General features: G+C 42.2%; 1 long non-coding RNA gene across 1 annotated transcript; it reads left to right on the top strand.

The window, feature by feature from the left end:
- Positions 1-12,154: 12,154 nt before the first annotated feature.
- LOC134163097 (uncharacterized) lies at positions 12,155-24,678 on the top strand. The gene is made up of 2 exons (XR_009964569.1): positions 12,155-12,566; positions 24,111-24,678. It is a non-coding gene; the product is annotated as an uncharacterized LOC134163097 (long non-coding RNA).
- Positions 24,679-24,730: the final 52 nt, after the last annotated feature.

The following is a 24,730-nucleotide window of genomic DNA, read 5'->3' on the forward strand; positions in this document are numbered from 1 at the left end:
TAACCCATTGCATTTTCTATCCCCATGCAAATCCACACAAATCTTTACCTCTTTGAAGTCACTAGCAAATCTCTTGGTCTTTTCAATAGGACTTACAACTTCATTTCTGGTAATTACATCAGCCTGCCACTGTGGAACATCACTCCTGGGAAATGTTAATAATATAAAGCTGGCCACTGTCAGATCCTCTTTGTATCAAAGCTATTTAATTTAAGTAGCTTTTTCTTTTCCTTGTTGAAGACATGAGGATGTTAGGGGCTTCACAGATACACAAGCTGTCTCAGAAAGGGGCAGGATGATCCTTTTAATAAGAGTTTGAACCCTGACAATATGTTTCAGAGACCAGATCATGGCTAAGCAGTCATCTCTTAGTGGATCTTCCTTCTCCAAGGCATCGCGTTCCTCTATGTGATATTGTCTCTTTCTGCACATTCCTGTCATAAGACTGTTCTTCAAATTACTGTTATCAGTTATTTATCTCTCCTCACTTTCTCCTAGGACCCGTGTTTGTGCCTGATGGGTCCATGGGGGCTCATCAAACCTGCCAGTCTGTACCCTTCTTCTGCCTGGTTCAGACGTTGTCTACACCTGCCACACACCCTGGAAATGCTTCTCTTCTTTCCGATGGCTCAGCAATAAATAGAATACAAATATGGCTGGATAAGAAAGTAGATCACCTTCTATCAGCAGCCTGGACACCCTGGTAAATCTGTCCTTTGTGAATCTCTCTATGTTGAAGTAGCAGGTTATGCTGGCTGAGGAGCTAATGCCTGTCCAGGGGCACTTCCCATTGCTCACTTCCCTGTGTCCACATAATGAAAGGCCACCTTCTCGTGGCAGCCTGAAAGGCAAGGAAAGGGAAAGAGAAGAATAAAAATTAGCTGCAAGGAAGATGAACACACTACTGAGTGCCCTTGTTTTTCTGATTAAGCTTCCAGCCAAAATATTCCATTAATAGGAGCATTGTGCTTTGGAGGTTGTTCTGTTGGATTATTCCACCAATTTAGATGCAGACACAAATGCACAGAGGAAAATAAAACAGAGTTAAACAATATATTTGACTAAAATTCCAGGTTTCTGGTGGGTCTTGATAAAGTTTGATTGCAAACACTGAACTCTGCAACATCTGTTGTCAGAGGTAGAATTCACTGTAATCCCACTGCTGAAAATTGCCCAAAGGCTCTCTTCTTCAGTAACAATCTGCATCCCCATTAAAAATGGCAGGGGTTTATGGCCTGGCAGGCTGTTAAAGCAAAAAGCTTCTTGCATGCTTCAGGCTGCTGTTACTATTGCTGTTGCTATTTCTCTTCTCTATGGGGGAACTGTTGACAGAGCAGATGCTAAGTCAAAGCCCAGGTGATGATCTGGGTGTTGACAGATAAGATCAGCAGGTTTGTTGTCTCAACCCAGGCGCTGTTTATCCTATAAAATGGTGGGCTAATTTCACTGGCACTGGATATATGCTAGTGCCCTGCCATAAAGGAGCTGTTACAATTCCACCTGAAAGCCTGGGCTGCTCCTCCCTTTCCCCTCTCCCTCCCACCATTCCTCCCCCTTCCTGCCAGGTAAATGTCAGCTGAAATGCCAGATGCAGAGATTGCTGGCTCCATGGTTTGTTTTGACCTATGTGGATTTGCTCAGAGAATTAAAATGATGCCAGTCCGCCAGACTGCAGGTACTCCTCATTGATCGAGAAACTCTGTGAGAGTTAAAGCATATTGCACCCTAGGCATCAGGAAAAGCCTACAGTGATAAACTAGTATAATTTGAGCTGGAATTACACTTGATTACTTATTAAATCCTATGTTATTCCAACACCTTTGATGACTTTACAGTGGATATAGGCTTGTTCAGCTGAAGGTAAAACCTGGTCTGTTTTCTTCTCTTTAATCACAAACACGATCTTTTGGGAACAGCAAATCATTTGCATGTCTGTGTGACAAAGAATTATTACACAGAAGAGATAATTAAAAGCATCGCTTCATAGTTCTCATTTGAGTCACTTGATTAGTTTTGTTCCCGGGTGATAACTGAGGGCTTTGCCAGGAAGGAAGCAGTGTTTTCCTACTCATCACCAGAAAGCATTTGCTGAATTATGTCAAATCTCTTACTACTATCTTCTTTGACAATGCTTGTAATTTCTTTACTTCTCAAAAAGATATCTCCCTGGAATCAACAGCATGAGATAACTATTCCTCAAGTGCCTCCCTCACCCCATTTAATTCATCACACTGCTCTGAGATTTATGCCCTTGGCGATAATCCCAGGAAGATGTTCCCTTGTTAATCTCAGCATTAGAAATACACCTGAAACAACATCCAATCACATCAGTGGTGACATTGAACAGGAAGTAGCTGCTGGAAAGGGATGAATATGTAGAGGTACTTTCTGTAACAATTGCAGATTATAATTAGAGCTGAATGGAAAATATAAGTAGCTTGCTGAGAAGATGAATTTGCATTTTCTTAATTCCCTCTGATGATATCTATGCTTCTTTCTAATGTTTGTGTTGCACAAATATCTGAGTGATAAGGATTTTTTCCCACACAAGCTTAGGCTTGGTGAACCAGACTCAGCATTGCTCCTAATGTCCAAAGAGACTGAAGGAGACGTGAGAAAAGCATCTGCCCCTCGGTGATCAACCCTGATGGAAGGGACTGGGCTTCCAGCCACTATGGTGGCAAGTACCAGCTCCAGAAAAGGTACAGCAGCGAGTTACACATACTCCAGCAGTCTTTAGGACTCCTCTAATGTACAGGAGACAGTCATCTGGGCAACTGCCTCAACAGGTGAGATGCAGGTTTCCTGCCCTAGCTCCTGTGTCCATTCTTGTGAACTTCATGCTAAGTAGAGCAGCCTAATTTTATGGTTATAAAATCATAGAATAGCAGAACGGTTTGTGTTGGAAGGGACCTTAAAGATCATCTAGCTTTAACCCCCCTGCTACGGGCAGGGACACATTCCACTAGACCAGGTTGCTCCAAGCCCCATCCAACCTGGCCTTGAACACTTCCAGGGATGACGCAGCCACAGCTTCTCATATGGGAATTATGTCCTTTAACTTGTGCCATCTTGATTTAGATTCAGTGAGGCATAATCCTGGGATAAGAGCTAATGAATGTTTGTTACTACATGGTTATCATTTATGTTTGTTATTTTATTTATAGAATTATTTTGCTGTAACTTCTGGTAAGCCATTTCCCCTCCTTTTATGAAGACAAAATGCAGGTTGAGTCTGCCTATGCTAAAAATCATAACAGCTGTGTTGGTTTTTTTTAACAAACACTGCTAACTGGAAAATTAAACTTTTATTTATCAGACTAAGTCAGAACTTTAAAGCAAAATCTAGCTTTGAAGTGGGGCCCAAAGTAAGAAAAAAAACACAACAAAACCTTTAATGTTTTATCTGCAGGTTTGCTGACCAAATCCATCTGCTTTGTTTGACAACTGATAAAGACTGGCAGGTGCTCTAATGAGCCAGCTTTGGCTGCACTTGCAGATCATCCTTTTGAAACCTGCAGCAATGTCGTTCTCCAAATAGCTGAAAGACGTGATTGACCTCAATGTCAAATGTCTCACTGGATGTGTGCATGACCATTCTTGCGAGTATGTGTGAAACACCCTTCCACACCCCCCTTGCTGCAGCTCCCTGACCCCTGCTCCTTTTTGCCCTATACACATACAGGCCCTGAAACTGAATTTTGGGTTTCCCCACTTTCATTGTGGGTTCAGTCTTTTCTGCCACAGGAATTCATCTGTAACAGTCCACATCTGAATAAAAACTTGCAAAATGTCCCATGTCACCCCCAGGCCTGTGCTACAAGGGGAGAAAGGAGCTAGTCAGTGCCCTGGTCTCTGGCAAGAGAGATTTATCATTAACAAAGCAAGATTTGTGGGAAAAGATAGCATAAAATCACAGATCCCCAAGAATAATTGAGGTTGGAAGGAACCTCTGAAGGTCATCGGCTCTATGCCCTGCTCAAAGCAGGCTCAGTTTCAAAGTTTACCTCTTCATTACCAACATTGTCTGAGATCAACTCACACACTTTCATCACTCTGCTTTCTAGGTAGCAGCTGGGTATATGTTTCCTTTCTCATAGTCTGCATGGCCAACATAATCAGGTTAAAATTAGAGTAATTGTTCCCAACTTGTATGTAGCTTTTCAGCTTCTATTTTTGACTTGAAGGATTTCTGTACCCAGAGTCTTGTTTTCTTTTTCAACTATATCAGCTAGTCTGATAAAAACATTACCTCCTCCTGCAAATCTTGCTGGTATTCTTAGACTTTCCAAACAAGATTATCTTCAGTGACAGTTTTGACTCAGCAGTGACAAGATAATTTTTGTCCCTGAGATTACATACATTTTATCTCAGAGAAGCTGCTGAAGCTGTTATTGGAACAAGCAGTCTAATCCAGGACTCAATAATGTACGTGTATGCTTAAGTGGTACAGAAATTAAGAAAGAAGCCAAAGTAAAATGGCCAGTATAAAAACAGTGATTCTTTGTTTTGAATGTAGTTGAAATTCACTTGTTCCAGTTACCCAGTCCTCTCCTTATTTTTTTTAATTTTTTTTAATGGGGTAATAAAATGTCACACTTTTTTGCTGCTAAAGTTGACAGTATGTTTGGTTTGCTATTTGCCAAGTGTTAAAGGGGAAAAATTAGGAGCACAGACTGAAAGAAACAGGCTGAGCAGAGATGTCAGCAGTAAGATGTTTATTGCCTGAAGTTCACTTATCTTAATTACAGTAAATGATTAAAAGACATTATTTCAATCTTATTCCTATACTGACAGTTTCCTCTTAAAAGTAAAAGCTAAACAGCTAACACAAAAGCAATGAAATTATCTTTAAATTACTCTTCACAACCAAAACTAAATTAGGAAAAAAATGTCAGCTGTTAATTTTTACTGGGAATATTATGGGAAGCCTGGAGTAGACATTTTGCTATGTTGCCCTGCTGTTGCTGACATGACGAGGCACATGCCCCAAATTTTTCACTGTAGTATAGTGTTGCTGTGCTGAACCAAGTCAGAAACTTAAAAAAACTCCAACAGCATCAGCCTGAGCAATCCTTGACCCTGGCAATTACATTTTGAAATCCTTGGGGAAAGAAAGTTAAAAAAAAGGATGAGCTGTTCAGGCTGCCCTGAAAGGAATGCAGATTCCATCAGTGTCCATTTGCATCAGTCAGTGGAAATGACCCCAAAAAAATGTTCTCAGTATTAATTGCTCGAGCTTCACTTATTGGATTAACTATACTTCTTCCTGGTGCCATGTTAGTATTGGTTATGATTTAGACCAGTAGACCCATTTACTGCGGGCACAGTCCATCCTCCAAGGAATTGATAGTGTACAAGACAAATAAAGGACAGGAGAAAGCCCATGTTATTGGCCTTCATAGGGGGGGACATGAGGCAGAGAGAGAGATTAATATCTCGAGGCAGCTTGTGACAGGTTGGGAAAAGCATATAATTAAACAGATTTGTGTCACAAAAAGAGAATATGGTATGGCAGAAATCCCAAATTCCATAGCTCTGTCCTGTGCCTCACACTGGGATTACACAAAGAGGGCCTACAAGAAATATGGAGAGGGACTTTTTACAAGGGCATTTTGCAACTGGACAAGGGGGAATGGCTTTAAACTGACAGAGGAGAGATTTGGATTAGATATTAGGAAAAAAATCTTCCCTATGTGGGTGGTGAGGTGCCAGAACAGGATGCCCAGAGAAGTTGGTGGCTGCCCCATCCCTGGGAGTGTTCAAGGCCAGGTTGGACAGGGCTTTGAGCAACCTGATCTATTGGAAGGTATCCCTGTCCATGGCAGGGGAGTTGGAACTACTTGATGTTTAAGGTCCCTTACAACCCAGACCATTCTATGATTCTATGGTTCTGTGACTAGCTGAAGAAACATCCCTGCTACTGGAGAGAATCTGGTGCACTGGGCAAAGTTACCCCTCAAGCTCAGACTTTCCTTCAAGACAATACGTCTTGAAACATCCCATCACAAAAACATGAACACCAGCAGGGAAAATTTTTGAGGGTGCACAGCAGGTCTATATAGCAGACAACCTGCAAGTTCATAAGAGGATTGTTAAATAGGGTTTTATTGTCCATGACACCGGTTATCCCACTGCTTCACAGTGATGGCTCCCTGAAGCCTCTCTTTCTTCCTCTCCTTTTTGCCATACCTCCTCCCTAGTGCTGACAAGGAGGCTTATACTGAAGAAAGAGTAAAGGGATTATTATTTGCCAGAATAACGCTGTAGAATGTAGTGAGTTGCCTCTTGTACATAAGAGTTCACAATCTGGAATGCTGAGGGACAAGCAAGAGCAAGCAGGGGAATGGAATTTCTTCCCCTAGTTTCCCCTCCCAAATATTAAATTTAAATATGCTTAATAAGTGGAAAACTTATAATGCCAGTGCACTTTTAATCCTGACGGACAATGGAAAACAAAACACATTGCTGTTCCTGGAAAACTGATGTCTGAGGGCTGGCCAGATATCCTTAACAACTTTGACTAAGCCATTTGATCAGTCAAAATCAGTATCTAGAAATTTATTCAGCTGTGAAGAGAAGAGCAGTCCTATCCAGGAAAAATAATTCCTCTCAGGCAAACAAAGCAACAAATGAAGAAATGAGTGGCTGAAATCACACTGCAATAAAAGTCTGATTATAATGTTATGGCTTCATGATCTATGAATATAATCATAGATCATATTTATCCGAACAACAGTTGTGTTCTTCCCTTTGTGCTTCAACATAAAAATCTGCCACAAGCCATTACTGTTTTGTGGCTAATCACTTGCCGTGAGCACGAGGCACAGGCCCATGACACAGCCATCACCCATTTGCAGCACCTGTTTGAGCCAAGGCAGCATAGGCTGTGGGATCTCAATACAGATCCCACTGATGGCCCTGACCAAGGAGTAAAAAGGTATTGCCTGTAGTGGGTTGAGCACTGCATATTTCTCAACTGCACACAGGGTACCATAAAAAGGGTTACTACTCAAAGTCATATAAGGTTAGTACGTCAGACCTATGTGGAAACAGCAGTGTGCTCATGTCCAAAGTATTCCTTTGAGTACTTCCTATAGACTTTCTGCTACAGAGACTGGTTCACACCTCTAACCAAGAGCATATGGGATGTCCTCTTGAATTCTGTAAATGGGTCGAAAGCCTCATGCTGATAAGGTCAGAGACCATTGTTTGGTCTCTAAGCAAAATCTTTGGAAAATGTGAATGAAGTAGAAGAGATAGAAGCATATGTAGGGGCAGGGTGAGAAAGTAGGTCATGAAAGATGGATCTATGGAATGAACATACCTTTTGGAATACATGTAGAACCTGAGGGTGTAAGTATGATATATTCTGAACTCAGATCGCAGATGAGGCCTGACATACATCCAGATTTCCCTTATACACCTCATAACCTATGAAGCTACAACACCAACAGGTATGTGCTTCAGTACCTCAGGCATTTTGAGCTCTTGCCAACTCTGCTCTGAATAGACTTAAACTCTATAATTGCCACATATTTGCTAGAAGTATTGAGATGGTTTGAAGCTGAAGTCTTTGGTTTAGGGCTTCATTTCTCCTGTTTATGGTCCTTTGTAATTCAGAGAGCAGCAGCTGCAGCTCTAGAACAACCATCTTGTAGTTTCTTGGTTTGGTTTTGGAGAATACAGTTTGACATACAAAAGCAATGCTAGAGCATGAAATGCAGTATAGGAGAAGTCATTGCAAAATCACTTTTCTAATATTGGCTTGGCTTTGCTGCTGGTTTGGTTTTGGGTTTTCTAAATAAAAACTTCTTCCTGGTGTTGAGAAGCATGCTCCATCAGTGGGCTCACCATGTAAAAAGGACTGACTAAATCGTGTATAACAAACTCATTTAATCTGCCAGTGAGGACTGAGATATGGACTTACTGTTAAAAACATACATACGTTTTAGGAAGTTTAGTTCCTACAGGTAGCAGAGTTCATCAGATGCTGCATGGAATGCTGTGCAGATCTGGGTGGCAGATCCTGAGTTTAGCCACAGGGTTTGTGGATTCCTCAGGCAAAGCCATCAGCTCTTACAGACTTCCCAAATATTGCAGCTAGAAGAGAAAATGAGCCAATGTTTTCTCAGAGAAAGACTCCTCATGTCTATGTGACAGCTCTGGATTTCCTTGTTTTCCACCTCCTCTGCCTGATTAACTTTTCATTTAAAGAAGAAGAAAGCTGAATACCAGGGAAAATCAATTTTGTGGTCCATGAGTAGGCTTAAAATGTAAGAACTACATAAAGGGACAAAGGATTTCTCTTCTGATGTAGATCAGCTGGGGATTTCTTTAACAAGCCTGGTCTCAGCGAGCCACTGCCCTTTGGCCCTGTTACAGCATTCTATTGCCTTACATCTTCTGGTCACTACTTTACACAAGTAAAAGTAGTACCATATCTTCCCACATGTAGACTTCAGATCACCTTCCCATCTTTTAGAGAGACTAGTTTTGAAAAGAAAGCCTGCAGTTACTCAGGCAAATTCAGAACAAGAGGGAGGGAAAAAATAGGAGTGGCTGTAGCAAGCAGGCATGGGGGAGTACCGTCAGACAGGAGACAGGCAAATTCAACTATGTGACAGACATAAGCCTGCCACTGATGTCAAGCACAGAGGTTAATGAAATAATGACAGGGGAGGACCTTTGCTGGTAGAGGTTTGTGAGTGAAGCATCTAGTACCAGCTCTCTCCTAGCTCAGGGCACTGGTGCTCTGCTGTCCTGGGGTCCCTTGTGTAAGGCATAGTCATGATCCCCAGACTCTGCTTGGGTTCCTCTCCCCCCAGACCCTGGGGTGGCAAGAGAGCCAGCAATGCCTGGTGCTCAGTACAAGTCTGTACCTCCATCGTCCAAGCCACTCTATAAATGAAAACCAAGAGCAAAATGCCTGTAACAGGGCATTTTTATTTGCTTTGGCACTAGCGGTAGTGGCACTCAAATTTTTCTCTTAGAAACAGGTATGCATGGTCTTTATAATCAATCCTGCCCCATATGCATCAGTTCTGAGGAATTAATATGGTAGCAGGAGGTTCAGTGGAAGCAGTCTAACTTTTCAAACCTGAGTCTATCCGCAGGCAAATTCATGGAGGTTGGGGCCCCACACCCTAACTGTGCAATAAGCCAGCCTAGAAGGGCCTATCACAGGCTTTGACTGAGGTTTACCTCACAGCTGAGCACTTTCACCCTGACAGGTAAAATGGTCTTGAAGGAAGAAAACAATAAGTGTAGACTTCCACAGGAAGGGATGCCCAGACCTTTATGCAAAAACTACAGCTTATTTTTTTTCCTTTTTAGAAGTACCTTCAAGTCAGAACAACAAAGTTGTTCCATGCACTGATTCAGACTTTAAATGCTCTCCTGATGATGACTGCATTGCCACAACTGACCCTACTATATAAAGGGGCTTTATTTAATGTGGCCCTCAATAAATGATATACTGTGTCCTCAAATGACGGAACTGTGTAACCAGCCTTTTGTTAGCTAACCTAATTTTTCATCTAAAGACAGTAGTGTAGTAAATGTCACATTTGTTAAGTTGGTGAGATGCTCTTCTATTTTATATAAAACCTGTGTTTTGGGGGAATTAGATGCGACAATCCAGCTGTAGTTCATGACCAAGAAAATGATATATTATGTAAACCATTATCCAAACAAATAGGCAAACCAAATAAACCTACTTCTTTCTAAATGAGTAAGCAAACTGCAGAAAGAAGGTAGCAGTGATGACAGGGTAAAGGTACCAGAAGGAAAGATGCCTGCTATATAATACCTTGTCAACTGAAGAAGGAGACCTCTGAGTGACTGTATTTGAGCTACAAGAATTGGATATACATGTTTGCACACATATATGAGGAGTAATGTGAACAGTGGTGAGGTCCACTTACTTTGATGTCTACTGGAACCCCGAGTAAAAAGCCAAACAAACAAGAGATGCAAATCTACATTTTTATACTCCAAAATAACCTGTTACTATAGTATTTGATCCTCTTGTGGTATAATCCCAGCTCTAATTACATAGGAACAGCATTTGTGGTAGCGTCAGGACAAATGTTACCTGCATTAGGTCTTGAACAAACATGAATTGAGAAATGTAGGTGTTCTCCAACCTACCACGTCCACATAACACTACTTAATTGATTTTATTGGGTGCTATGGGCACCCAACTATTCGGAAAACTTGTGTTTTGAATGCCCTCTAGTGGCTTCTGCCACCTGCAAGAAAACTCGCATGCTTCCTTGCTTAGGAAACCTTCTTGGACCCAGGGGGCTATGGAGCAGGGCTGCAAAGGCAGGGAGGGTTGGCAAGAAGACATGCCAGGGGAGCCAGCTCGCTGAAGGCATGGACATGGTCCTGGGCTCCGTTTTCTTTAAAGAATTTAGAGCTCACTTATAATGACTTTTAATAACTGGTTTCATGCCTGTAGTCATTAACATTTTTGAATGTGATTTGTCATAGAGGAGCATAAACTCTCCAATTGTCTCCTGGAGAGAGGAGAGGTGGAAACACTATGGGCAGTGTTTGAATATGTACAGCTATGGTATTTACTCCTACACTCCCTTATGTCATTTGCCTCACAGCAATTCTCTTTGGATTTTGCATAGCTCCAATTTAAAGCTTATGGCAGAAAATTAGCATTCTGGAGGCAAGAAACATTCTCAGCAAAAATTGCTTCTCTCTGGGGTGTACTTGTATGCAAAGGCAGACCTAGCCTGGCTTTGTGCTGCAACCTGGGCATCGTTACTGCATAGAGGAACCAAGGTATCTGGGGGATTTGCTCTCAAAACCTGTACGTAGGCACAGTCCTCAAAGTTTTCCTGAGCTGGCCCCATCAGCTACTTCCAGCAGCAGATGCAAAATTAGTCTATGTGTTTTAATAATTAAGTGATAAAAGTCTGCAAGGTACCTCTAAGTGCAAGACCTTGTCTGCTTAAACAGTTTGTAAACAGACCTCTGTTTTTTCATCCGCTTTTTCATCCGACAGTATCTTAATATAGTAATCAGCAACAAGCAGGAGGGTATGTTAACATGTTCCATGTGTTAGCATTGCTACAGGCAAGAAAATACTTGAACTTTGAGAAAAGAAGCAAACCAAAACTATAGAGTAAGATCAAAGTGAAATATCTGATGATTTTCTTTTACAAAGTTTCCTTCTTTTGCTCCTCATATTTTCTGAGATGTTTCAGCTTTTGGAGGCCACCCTTAGCTATATTTTGGCAAAAGATGACATGGAAACATGGATACAAGCATTAAAGCAATTTCAAAAAGGAGATAATGTAGGACCAGATCTGAGGACAAAATTTCTTCTTCTATCAACATCAACTGTTCCACTGCACTTGTTTTGCATACGGGAGCTCCAGCTGTGAAGCCAGTGTTGCAGAAGCAGCTCTGCAGGTAAGGCATGTAAGGCATCTGCACTACGCACTGAAAAGGAGAGCTTCGTTGGGAGTTTGGATTTTTCTTCTTTCAGATACCGTGTGGCATCACAGATGAATGAAAATTTGAAGGACAGATCACTGTCTGGCTGTGCCTGCCCCTTAGCAAAGAGGATTAATCTGGCAAAGCAACTATTTTCACTAAAGCCAGTTGTTTACATGCGTCTGGACTGAGAGTGTAATCTTTCTGAGGCTGAGTCCGCAGGCAGAAGTGGTCACCAAATCAGTGGATCCCAAGTGAGTACCACACAGAAGTTACCAATGGTCCATCATGATTTTGCTGGAAAAAAATGAACCCGTAAAGTAGATGTTTTAATTATGTACAAAATCTTAAGGTAGAAGAAATTGGTATTACTTTTAGCTGGGATGCTGGATTTGCAATAGGAAATTAGAGTCCTTTTTTCTCTGCTGTCAGCTTGACACAAAGGCAAGTCATTCTACTTCTCTGCATCAGACAGGAGTCCTGTTCTAAAAATGCATATCGTTAAATTGTTTCATTCTGGAAAGGGCATGGAAATCTGCTGGGGGATGGGGAAGAAAGTATCTAAATGATAAATGATATCATGATCATATGGTACTACGAGGGCAGGACTTAGGCTGATGTCCTGGGAAATACAAAACATGCTATTGGTCACAGGTTTCTGATCAAAACGTTTTGATGGCTAAACATCACACAAGTACCTTCAAGTAAGCTGCAGCCTGAGAAGCAAATAACTGCAGTAAAATTCAAAGAAGAAATGCACTGCAGAATCCAGCAATCTGGTCAAACTATTCTAGAAGAGAATAAGGTAATAATCAATTAAGTAGGCTATTAATTACTTAGATTCATGTTTAACTATGGATATAAAAGAATGACTATGGAGCAGCAAATATAGCCTATGTGTGGGTCCTGAGCAGCATCCAGATCAGGTGACTCATATCATGCCATACCACATTAAGTCTTCAGATAAGTGTGGCTGCTGGTAGGAGCTAGTAGAGTATGTGAAGGGTGGTTCTGACTGAAAAACTGGGGCTGGGCATCCCTTGGTGGAGCATGTTAGAAATATCTTTTGTCCCTCAGATCTCTGATAGAGTGTACAGTGCAACTCTCAGGTATGTGAAAGCCTTGCTATGGTCTCTGAAGTATTAGAGTTGTTGGCTGTGCATTTCTGTTTGACCAGAAATCTGAGGCTTGAGGGGTGAATCCAAGAATTAGAGCTGCAGAAGTAGGAGTTATTCTGGCGCTTTACTAATGGAAACGACTGCTGGAAGCCTAGTACATGGCCTGGCTCTCTCTGTGGTTTCACCTGCATGTCTGCAGGCCTGCATCACCATGTTAGAGCTGATGGCCACAGTGAGCTCTGTTATACATAGAACTGATACAGTTACTCGGCACCCGCTAAGCTGAAAATTCAGGTTTTTCCTTAACAAAGCTGTGAGTTTGTGTGCTTTTGGGGGCTGCAAGAGACCTCTAAGATACAGGGACCATGTGGCTTTAATGTGTACTTTTTTTCTCCTTTCTTTAGCTGCGTCCTCTGTTTCATTCAGATGTAGATTAACATTGGGATCTTTTTTCTTTCCTTATTCCTGTCTGTTTGACTAATGAATGTTGTAAGGCAAAGCTGTTTCAGTCAACTATAACTTAAAGAAGAAAATAATTCCTCTAATATTCCATCATGTAGATAATCGCAAATTTGCATTGAATCTCACTATCTTCCTGCCTTATCATGGTGAGATTTTGATTTGCTTGTTAAAATCTAGTTTGCTGGTAACAGCCATCTGTCTAACTTTTACAGTTTCTTGTTCAGATATGCTCTATTTCAGGGTTCATTTTAATTGCAGTCTGAGGTTAGCAGATAATCATTGTTTGACTTGTCCTGGCACCTACACGAAGGCCCCACCTAGGACTGAAGTATGAGAGAAAATAATGTATAACCTGATTCCATTGCGATGGGCTCATGTGAAAATGGCACCACTGCTGTTTTGCAAGCTCTGGTGAAGCATGAGCTACATCAAGGGGGAAGTCAGACCTTTTGCTCTGTTTTTTGGAATGATACAGGGCAACAGCTCAAGAGAGAGAGATAGGGAGAGTATATATTATATTGCAAGGTCTCTTTCCTTTAATACTCACAAAGGTAAACCTATGTTCTCTTTTTTGGGTACCTAAAGTAATTTCAAAATTAAGAATAAATTGATAAATCAATTTGACTTCACATAATGTTTTGACTGCAAGTGTAGCTTGTGTCAGACAGGCCACCTACAGGCTCTATTTTCCAGGGTATTCTTCTTTAGTTATGGTGAATACCAGTTTTTCCTTTTCCAGGTTCAATACCTGTTGGTGTTACCTGGTGCACACAGACTGAGTTAATCTCAGAGTAACCCATCCTTCTACAAGGCTGCCTCTGTTTCTTGAAGCCTCAGTAGAGGATTCCCCTAGTTCTCAGAAAATCTGAAATATCTTTTCTTGTACCAAATCATGATAAAGAAAAAGTAGGTATACTGTACTGAAAACACTAGGCACTACAAACAGTATTTTTGTCTCTTTAATACAGTTTGATGTGTTACTTGTCTCTTATTCTTTCAGCTTTTAAAATACCCCTTGGTTGCGTTTCCAAGCTTTGTGCCTCACTTTGAGGACAAGACATTAAATTCTTTGTTTTGAAGTGCAATTAGCACTTTGAAAATAACACCTGACTCCAAGTTTTCATGAAAAATCAGTCCACAAGCATTAGGTACTTTCATAGGCTTATTATAGCCAGTGAGACTGGCTATACGTAACACAGTCAAAATATCTCAAAGTGCAGTATGGGCCCTTCAAATCTACCCACTTCTAACCTGTGCGTAGTTTTCATGCTTTTTGCATTGTGTGCTGGGTAGAAGAAAGAGAAACTTTAGGAAACATTATTGCTTCATGCAATATCTTAATACACATCTACCACGCACTGTGCATATCTAATGCACTATCTACCACCTAGCAGAGCCTGATATTGCACCATAACAGAATGTAACAGCAGTTTGGAAGAAGAAAAATAAGTTCTCATCTCAGGGTTAAGCCCAAGTTTCCCCCCTCTCTTTGTCAAGTAGATTCACTGAAGTCCTACTTGCCCTGCCAGGTCTGAGGGGTTCACTTTTTGTTGATTCATATTTGTGATTCCTGGACTGATCCATTCTGATATAATTTGCATTGTTTCTGGAAAGCTAAGGCTTTGTTTTCGTGAAGTTGTTTGCATTCCCTAGACCTCAACTAATTTCAGCAGAATAGCATGTGTATGGCTGCAAAGACACTGTATACAACTGGCAAAAAAAGAAAATAGGCTATGCAAACTAACCTTCATGCTGTTAAGTTTACTGTTTATGCTTACAGTTGCCCTGATAAACCATAGGTGTCAGTTGTTCCAGAATTAAGCATAATAATTTGCTCCAGGTAGCAACTTGAGGTAAAAGGCTTGGCAGGTGATTAGTTAATATTGCATAATCTGTTTCAGTAATTTACATATTGTCAGTAGCTGAAAAAGTGCCTGTTGCAAAGTAGCTGCTCTAAGGATGCTTAATCTCTTTGTAAAGTGCTTTTGAGATCTACTGATGAAAGTTAGGTGGTATTACTATTATTATTGTTGTTGTGTCATAAAATCTGGGCGTATACTACAAAATATTTTCTACAAGTACTCATTTGAATTTGGAGTTTAAACAGCCTGTTCTAGCCAACTTGTATTCCTTTCAAGCTTGCTTTCACAATTTCTTCCTGGCTGGGAAGCTTACAGGGTATACCTTTTATGTCTGAATTCTACAAGCATTTGCTTTGTAAGTCTGATAGTTGAGATGACTGTTGCACAACCAGAGAATAACAATGCCATGCAAAGTGTGACAGAGCAGGGGAAGATTGTACTGGTCTTTATACAGTGATGCATTAGCTAACAGACAGGACTGGATAAATCATCTGTCGAACTTTCCAACCAGAAACAAACCCAAGTGTCTCAACTAGGTTAATGACAGGTAAGTTCTGCTAGCCCAGTATTTGCTAGATTGTCCTGCTGATGGGCCATGCCTGTTGCTCTTCCTGGAGCAGAGTTCATAAAAGATACCTGAGGTCTTCATCGCACTTCATGCTTTGCATGAATGGGAAAGAGGATCCCTGTCTGCTCAGTGAAGCATTTCAAGTCCTGCACATGCAAACAGGGTAAAACATCACAATTAGCTACATATTTTAAGTCTTGCTCTTTAGGTAGCAAAGTATGTGTGGAGAAACCACAAGTGCTCTGCCAGATCCAAATAGCTGTGTTTACTGAATATACACAAAGGTAGGAGGCTAGAAACTTGCACTGATGAGCTGGTTGGTTTCTGGCACCTCCAGCAACAGAGAGCTGCAGAGGGCCTGACCAGCCATTTAAAGGAGTACGTGAGTAAGAATGTTATGTATGGGTTTTTAGTGGTGCTTTTGAAATCCATAGCAGTAGGCCACCAACATAATTTAGTCCTACTCTGAAGCTCTTTTGTGTTCCCAGAATGATACAAATCAGCCACCTTGCGTGCACCCAGAGGGTCTGACTTACAGTTTTCACTAGAAATGGTTGTTCTGCCCTTGTCAGGTAATGCCCTTTTGGACAATCTGTCTGCCTTCCTCTTGTCATTTTTATTATCCTGATATGAACAGCTCTCATTACAATATGTTGTCCCATGGCTCCAATACGAGCCCTGAGGATGAGTAAGCATTTTCCAGGGGGGTTTAATGGATGAAGGCATGGATGAGAGCATGAAAATGCACAGGGTACAAAACTGAATTTACATATGTTTGTAGTTGTTAGGTACATCTGGGCTAACTGCTTTGCTGGGGGGATGCACATGCTGACAGCACTCAGCCCCTTTGCTGTGCAAAGCATCCCAGCAAAGTAGCTAATAGCTGCCCAAGTGGGGATAAACTGATTTTGGGCTTACCAGCTTTCCACGCAGAGCAGCCCAGCAATCCTTGGTGCAGCCTGGCTGAAGGCTAGTGTGAGGAAGAGGCTGGAGCTGCATTGAGCTAATGAACAAAGCTTCCCTGGGGAAGGCTCTGGTTACCTACTATGACCTGTCTCCGATGATGGCTGGGGGGTGAAAACATTCACAGCCCATAGCCCATACCCCACCCTGAGAACTCCTCTGCCTCTTGGGCTCTTCCCTTTCTGTCCACAGAGTCTTTTGGAGCCCCCTGGTAATGAAAAGTCAAAGTCTATCACATAGAAATGAGAACAACAAAGCAAAGAGGATGCCTCAGTGCTTACTCTCCTCTCTGTGGTTCTTCTGGGCTGTGACTGACACATGAAGGAACCTCACTTCATTTCAGGGAACCAAGGGCTGTTGGGGGGGGGGGGGGGGGGATTTGCTAGTAAAGGATTAAAGATTTAATAATCATAAAGGAAAAAATTCTCTGTAATGAAGTATCAACACCAGTTGACTAGTTTTGGCTGTTTTGACAATTGCCAGGTGTTCTGCAGTAGCATGATGAGCACCTGCCTGTGTTGTTTCAGAAGCACCAAGGTGCCCTCCTCCCACTGAGCTGTCTCGTGCCTTGCAGATCTCCCCTGAGAAAGGTGGGAGCAGTTCATGTTTGGTATGTTGTCATGGAACCAGAAAGCCCTTTGGGCAGATAGTTGTCGTATTTGCCTGTTTGGACAAATGCAGGAGTGCTCCTCAGCAGTTTTTGCCAGGGAGCTGGCAGCAGTCTGGAGGCGTGCAAGACTGTGTGGCGATCTCGTGGGGCTCCCCCCTACCCATACTGTGCTCCCTGGTGCTGGGGATCAGCAGATCTGGAGCTAGGCCAGCTCCCCAAGAACCTGTGTGTGTCTGCTGTACCTTGGCCTGGTCTAATCTCTCCTGCACGAAGCAGCACACTCCCTCCAAGGTCAGTGTGTGTGCTGAGTCTTCCCCAAGAGTGGGCACAATGGCTTTGGTTTGTGGGCTCCTCAGCAGAGAGGGGTCATGGAGTGTGTAGTAGCACTGCTGGCTGGGCTTTAGAAGTGATTGTGGCTCAAGTTCAGGAGCATATTTGTCTCTGAATGTCCCTCATGTTTGGATAATTAATCTTTTAACACAAGTATCCTTTCTTTCTGGCACTGACTTCTGTCTACAAGACCCTAAGCACTTCTGGCTCGTTTTCGTGGAGCTTTCACCTTTCTATTGTTGATTCCATTAAATAGCCCATCAGCTATGTTTGCTCCAAGGTGCTGGTTGGGGCTAGGACATGGATAAGAAAGAATGAAAAAAGCAGCTGATGCCAAATCTGCATTTGGTTGGTTGTATAGCTATAATAGTCCTGGCAAATTTCATCACTCAATTTGTCTTTCCTCATGCCTAATCTCCTGCTCCAAACCTGATGCTTTCCCCAAGTACAGTACACCCCTTGTATTTCAGTACACTGACACCCATATATACTGTATTACTGAAGGCTGGAGGAAGAAGCTGTCATTCCTAATATGTTTTAAGTCACTGTTCCTAGAAACTGAGGGTGAGGTCAGACAGCAGAGCGTGGCCAACATCGTGCCTTGCTGCTGTGTAGTGCCTGTCTCCCCAGCCATCCCCCTCCCAGCAATGCCATTTCCTTCCCTCCCTGCTCCAGCACGTGTCCTTTTGCACAGACTTATTTAGCTTACTAGACTGGCTATGGGTTGTTCCCTCATCTCCTGGGGTCAGTTTCCTGCTGGATTACTGGCTTGAATTGGTTTATCAGCCCAGCAGCTATGCACCAGTGCCAGTGGGAGGGAGCAGAGGAGGTGGATGGGGTGGATCCCCTCTTCTGAGGCATCTGGGAGCCTTGGTATCGGCCCAGCCCTATCATCTCACCACACCCTCAGACAGAAAAGAGAAGGACACTTCAGCTATTCCCAAGATAGATGTCTAGATAGATAACAATAGACAATAAGAACTGTGTACTGCACACAAGCATTTTTGGCAGATAACAGCAATTCGGATATCAGTATCTGAAGAGCAGCGCTAGGTCTGTCTCTAACTGCATATCCATGCACACACAGGCAAGCATATTTAAGTGCCTCTTTTTTTTTTCCCCCTTTACTTTCTGTTGCTCTTTATCTTGATGGATAGAGACTTGTATGAATTAATTGCATTCTATTATCATAAAGGTTAATACTTTCTAACTGCTGGTAATTACACTTCAGACATGTTACTGGGAGATTGGCACATGTGTTACAATTACTGCTCCTCCCATCATTACATTTCAAAAATACATGTGTATACGTTCAAATTCGGTTTTGAAATCAGATTAATCTGCTGTGTTCTTGAGCCTCAGCCCTGAATTCAGAAAGATGCATATGTTCTCGGAGATGTATTTTTAAGGAATAAGCTTTTCTGATAAAATTCAGCTTGTCCTTCTGCTCTTTTTTCCTCATTGAGCTGGACCAAATCTAGAGCCTTAAAAGTGCAGGCTTAAGTAAGCTTTGACTAAATTCTGTAAGTGAATCCAGCAGTAAATGGGACTATGGTTACCAGGGAACCTAAGTCTGCCTGCATTTTCACAGACGTTAAAACTCCCACAGAAGTGGCTAGTTTCTATGAAGATATGAACTGCAGTGACACTTTGAGAGTCCTTAAAAATTGGAGCCTCTCTAATAATTGCAGAAGCAAATTAAAGGTTGGATATACATTTTTTGCTCAGTCCTTGGTTCAGGAAGCATTTAGGTAAACAGGTAATCCTATTTCTATTCAACAGGGCATTTAATTTCAGTACTACCGAAGACAAAAAGGCTCTACCCTAAGGTGGGTCTTAATGCAGCTGAGAACTGGAGGACATTATGATTTGCAGTTTGAAATCTCTTCTGTAATGAACTGCTTTCATGCTTCGTTCTAGTGAGCATAAGACCAAATTTGGTTCTCATTTAATCTTAGTAGTTCCCCAAACCTGTTCATCTGTAGGATGAACACTCTTCACAATTTTCACAGATGGTCAGGTTTTCACAGGTGCTGAGTTTCTCTACCCCTGGCAGAACCCAGTGGCACAGGCACCCTGTAGAAATAAAAAATGACTTCATAGCCTGTCTCTGGCAACCAGCTACCAGCCTGTAGAGGCAGTTGGCTATATCTCTTGCTGTATTTCCACTGGGTTATGGGGCAATAAAATAAAACTTGTTACTAAAGGGCTAAAGTCATGCTCTGATCTTTTTGAGAGCCTGCTTGAATTGTCCATAATCTTCTATTTATCAACTATTGCTAAAGTTCATTTATTTATAACCATGACAAATAACCCTCGTGTACATTCCTCCAGTGATTTATTGTGCAATTGTTTTGCATTCTTGAAATGTAAAACAAGCCATCAAAGTAAGACATGATGCAAGATACTAATTTTTAAGAAACAAAGGAGAATTCTTTCACATGGACAATGCAAAACGTAAAACAGCTGCTCATTCATGTTATGATAAGACTTAAACTAAAGTGTTGCAGTTCTGATGAGCTTTCCATGAGAAGTGCAAGCTGGTTTATTGTAGAATAGATAACGATTATGCAACTTCATCACAATGTCACTTAGTTCTCCAGTAACTCATCATCCCGCCTTAAAGACTGGGCTGTTGCTGAGCAGCCTTGCCTTAGAGCCGGTGTCCCTCATTGACCTGTAGTTGCAGAAAATGGCTCGCGCAATCTGATCCAGTTTCCATTATGGAAAAAGGGCTGGATCAGGCATTTTGAACATGATGTCAGTGGTCATATTTATATCTAATCTCCACTTCTCAATCTTCCAGCCAGTCTTCTGCTCTTGTAACAGTGTGTCCAGCAGGAAGCTGAGCTGCAATTAGTACACCATAGGAAAGGCACGGAGGCTGGTACCCCTCTCTCACAGAGACTTGGGAGACATGTCAGACTGGAGCTGCCCAAAGACTGTCTTCTGTGCAAGGAATTGGTGTTTTCTTTACTGGCTCTGTTTATTTTGTCTGTCCCAGTTAAACTCGTGAGCTAAGGAAAAGCCATCAAGTTGCTTAGGGCTTTTGTAGATAAACAAGCACATTCTATTCACCTAGAAACTGATGGGCACCTTGTGCTTGCACAGAGGGATTAATCTAAGACAAGTTTGGGACCTTCTTTATGAGTATTAGTTTTCAGGACCTTTGAATTAGAATGACTCCCTCAGGTGGACCTATGTTACTTGACCAGTATGTTATGTGGACATACATCAAATACTAAATGGCCTGTACTGTTATGTGGTCTCCCAGGTAGTCCAGGTACTGACCATCAGGATAAGTGAGCAAGCATGTGATGCTGATTGCATTACTGTTTATTGAGCTCCATCCCAATTCCACCATCACACAGCAGAGCATGGGCACGCTGGGAAGCCTGCTGGCATTGCTGGGATCTGCCTGTCAGCTCCTGGGTTTGTGGCCACTTGCAGTAGGCCCCAAATGACACTTTTCTTTCTGTGTCATGTGCATTCTCTGGTGAATTCACCCAGCAGCTTTTCCCTTAAGTGGTCCTTTCCCAAGCTGTCTCTTTTACTTGACTGCCTTGTATGCAGGACCTTAGTAATCCTTGTAACCTATTGCCCTCCGTTAGGCTGGCTGAAATTGATCAGTGGGTTCAAGAGCCTCTGCCGGCAAATACAGGCACACACCCATATGAAAATACACATGAACAGGCACATTATGATCATACATACCTGTTTTCCTAGAAGCCAGATGAAAACTCTACAGACTCTCGTTGCCCACTCTTGCTATTGTGAGCAGAGTCAGTCTCTCAAGATCCAGGAAGCTTGTAGTGAAAGTATCTGAGTTAAAAAGAATTAGATGGCTGTCTAACCTTAACGTAATCAAGCTTCATCTCAGCAGGAGCTGAAACAATGTACAGAGCTCTAATATTACTGGAAATCTGTGAAATGGGCAGGCTGTTTCTTGGTTGTTTTGTTCTGCTTAATACCAATTGTTTAGAAAAGAAAACTTTTCTGAAAAAGGAAATCAAGAGCATTTCTCCATCCGTACTGTTGCTGCAATAACAGGAAGCAAAATTCACATATACAGAGCTTGGCAGATAAGAGCTGAATAGTAGTTTGTTTTTATAGCTGGTGGCAAGTGATCCAAGAGAAATGCAAATCACTTGCCCTCCTAATTCACAGTGAGCTGAACCCTGAGTCCCCTGGAACCTGTGCAGGCGCCAGGATGGAGCTCCCCAGGGATGAGAGCTGCAGGATACCTCTCTTGGGAATCGGTAAAGTGCCTCCAAGATGACCAGTTCATGGTCACAGGTTATTGCAGCATCATCTATGTAAGGTGATCCGATCACTTACAGAGGGAAGGCAGCAGTGGCTCTGGGCAGTTGGCTGTGCCTCACCCAAGGCTTGCTCCAACTTTTGGTCTATTGTTTTTCTAATGTCACACCATCAGATGAGAGGAGTATTCAGCTGACTGGCTGTGTGAGAAGTAGTAATCCGGGCAGCCTGTCTGCTTGTTGCCTTGGCAAGGTCAGCTGGTGGTCATCTTCCCTCACAAAATTCAGCAACATCTCAAACTCTGCAACTGGCACTGCACAGGTTGCCTTGTAAAGTGTCTGAGCTGTGAGATGAATGTTTTTGTAGCAGCAGTGCAGGGAGCAGCTGAGGGCACTGCTACTCTGTGAGGCTTTAGGACAAACCCAACAGCTGCATGGTTCTACCAACGCTATAAGCAGCAAAGTAATTAATAGACTTGACACTTACATGTCTTTTGGGGGGGTAGGAGTGGGTCCTCCCTGTTACGAGACTTGCATCTCTCAGGTGGTTTCAGACTACCTGCAGACTTAGAACAAATGTACTCTGCTCTGTTCATGTATTCCAGCTTATATGTATAAATTTTGATGAGAAAAATGAGGGTTTAGGATGTCAGAGCCACATTTCTACAGCACACCAAGAGCTGTGCTTCACAGCTCTCCCTGTCAGGAGCTATACAATACTTGGCAGTTTCCCTTTTGGATCCTGTGTCTTGTCTTGTCATTTCCATTAATTTTTTCATCCAGTTTCTTAAGTTAGTGTGTAATGTTTTGCTCCACATTCATGTTCACAGAGCCTGGAATACTATCAGTGGATTCCATTTAATTCTTTCTTTTCACCTAGCCTGAGAGCTAATCCAGTTTTCTGACAGCACATTATTGTCAGCTAAAGCTGGCACAGCTAAGGCATACGCTTTCTGAGTTGGGGCTTCTTCGGTGGCTGGTACCATTTGGTGTACACTTATGGTACCATGTCTGCAAAAGAAATACAAGATTACATCTTTAGCAGTAAAAAAAAAAACAACCTAAAGCATTTTAAACTACTGAAGTGCATTCTGACCATTGCGCCTTCTGTCAAATGTGGGCCCAAGAGGAGAGCACTTATTAATTTCTGGGGTTGTAATAGTGGAGGGAGCCTTGAACAAGGCCCCTGCTGCAAATAAAGACCTGCAGGAACTTAGGATTCCTGCCCCAAACAATTTACTATTTAGGAAATAATGTACTTCTATAATGTATGTGTCTCACCAAAAAATCCAGTCATGCAGGGTGTTTTAATGGCTGAAATTAATCTTGATGGGGTAGCTTTATTAAACCATTCTCCTGTTGTTGCCTTTAGGCTGGGCTGCATTGCAGACATGTTTGCTGGCTTAAGTACTTTGAATGAGTGTGCCTGTCTTGACAAAGCAGAAAAAAAGAACTACTGTTTTTTTTGAGGGATGGTGGAATACTTCAAATAGTATCCATCACACAGGGATTCTTATCCATGTGAATTGCAATGTTGCTTAAAACACAGAGATAGAAATCTTGCCTGTATTTAGAATGGGCTGTGTACATATATATGTATATATGGGCTGGCAGCAACCTGTTAGTGGCACTCTGTTCTGTCCACTTGTCGGTGGTCCTCGTAGTTGCATGCACAGTATCTGATGTGTTTCCTACCAGGGAATGCATCTTTTACTTATCCTTCATTTACCACCATGAGTTAAAATGTTTTCCTCTCTCTCATAAGCTATAGAAACAAGCTCCATTTAAATGTAACCATAAAGCGATGAGCAGCTTTGTTACTAATGCTACCAGCCCAGTAAGTCTTTGACCACATGTGAAACAATGGCTGAAAATGCTGTGTTTGATACCTTGGTCAATTAAATTTCTATCAGGTGGGGTATAACTCAGAAAGCTGGCTGTTCCAATGACACAAGGCTGAGCAATGCTCACCACATCTTATCAGGGAAATACCTACAGCTCAGCCATTTAATTGCTGTTGCTTTTTAAAGTTGACTGGAAATATGTCATCTTTAAATAATCTGTAGGAAGTATCTGAGCTGGCAGTATTGTTTATGAAAGGCAACCACTGCAAACGTTTGGCATCTCCAGTATTCATGCTTATTGCTCGTGAGGTATAAGCACAAATAGCTGTAGCAAATTGGAACATAAGATGTATCCTGAATGGCTTCTGAAAGCATATGGGTTTGCAGAAATTTTCACACAGTCAAATCTCTAGACATCCACTGCAAGGGAAAAAGAAAAATAACAAATAAGCCCAAATCCTCACCATGGGCCTCAGCACACAACTTCAGAGCAGTACCTCTTTATTAGTGAATTGTTCTTCTAGAATTACCAGTTTCTCCACGTAACCAGCTACTTGCTATTTGCTGTCTGGTGGCTAACTGTAAGCTTCAAATGACACCTTCACTGAGACAAGTGCAATTAAACAGTCTTTTATAGGTCTGGGTGACTAAAACCTGGCTGGAACTGAGTCAGCACTTCTGTGGTGATGCACAAACTGGGCAGGACCCATTGCCACTTACCATAGTGCTGAGAAACCTCAGCCAAAAACTCCAGGGGTTGACAAGGCTGGAGGACACTTGCTGTAAGTAATGAGGAGCTCCAAACAATTCCTGATTTAATAAATCGTTGGAAACTTTTGTAATGCACAGTTTAATAGAATTTAAAGATGAGAAAGGATTAAATGAATAACAGGAAGCATCCTGCAAGAATTTCCCCCAGAGCACTGTGGGCGAGGGAATGAATGTGAGAGAGGGAGCACACATTTTGCAGTAGAAGAATGCATGCCCGTAAGGGGTGGAGCATGCTTCTGCTCGCTGCATGGCTCACAAGCACTTCCGGGAGAAACCGAGGCTAGCAGGGGAGAGGGTGGGCAACCTCCCGTTGCATTTGATTCGTGAGTCACTGAGATGCATTTTGTTTCACTTCCTTCTTTTCGCCTCTCCACCCCTGTAATAGAGCCCTCCTCTGTCACTTCGAAAGTAAGACCCGTTTTGCTGGGTAGCTGCTGCAATGGGCAGGATTTTTAGAGCAATTCTTAGAAGCAACATTAGCCAGTA

The sequence above is a fragment of the Pezoporus occidentalis genome, unplaced genomic scaffold, assembly GCF_034315485.1.
Source record: "Pezoporus occidentalis ecotype Australia unplaced genomic scaffold, CSIRO_AGI_Poc_V1 ctg2, whole genome shotgun sequence".
NCBI classification, from domain to species: domain Eukaryota; kingdom Metazoa; phylum Chordata; class Aves; order Psittaciformes; family Psittacidae; genus Pezoporus; species Pezoporus occidentalis.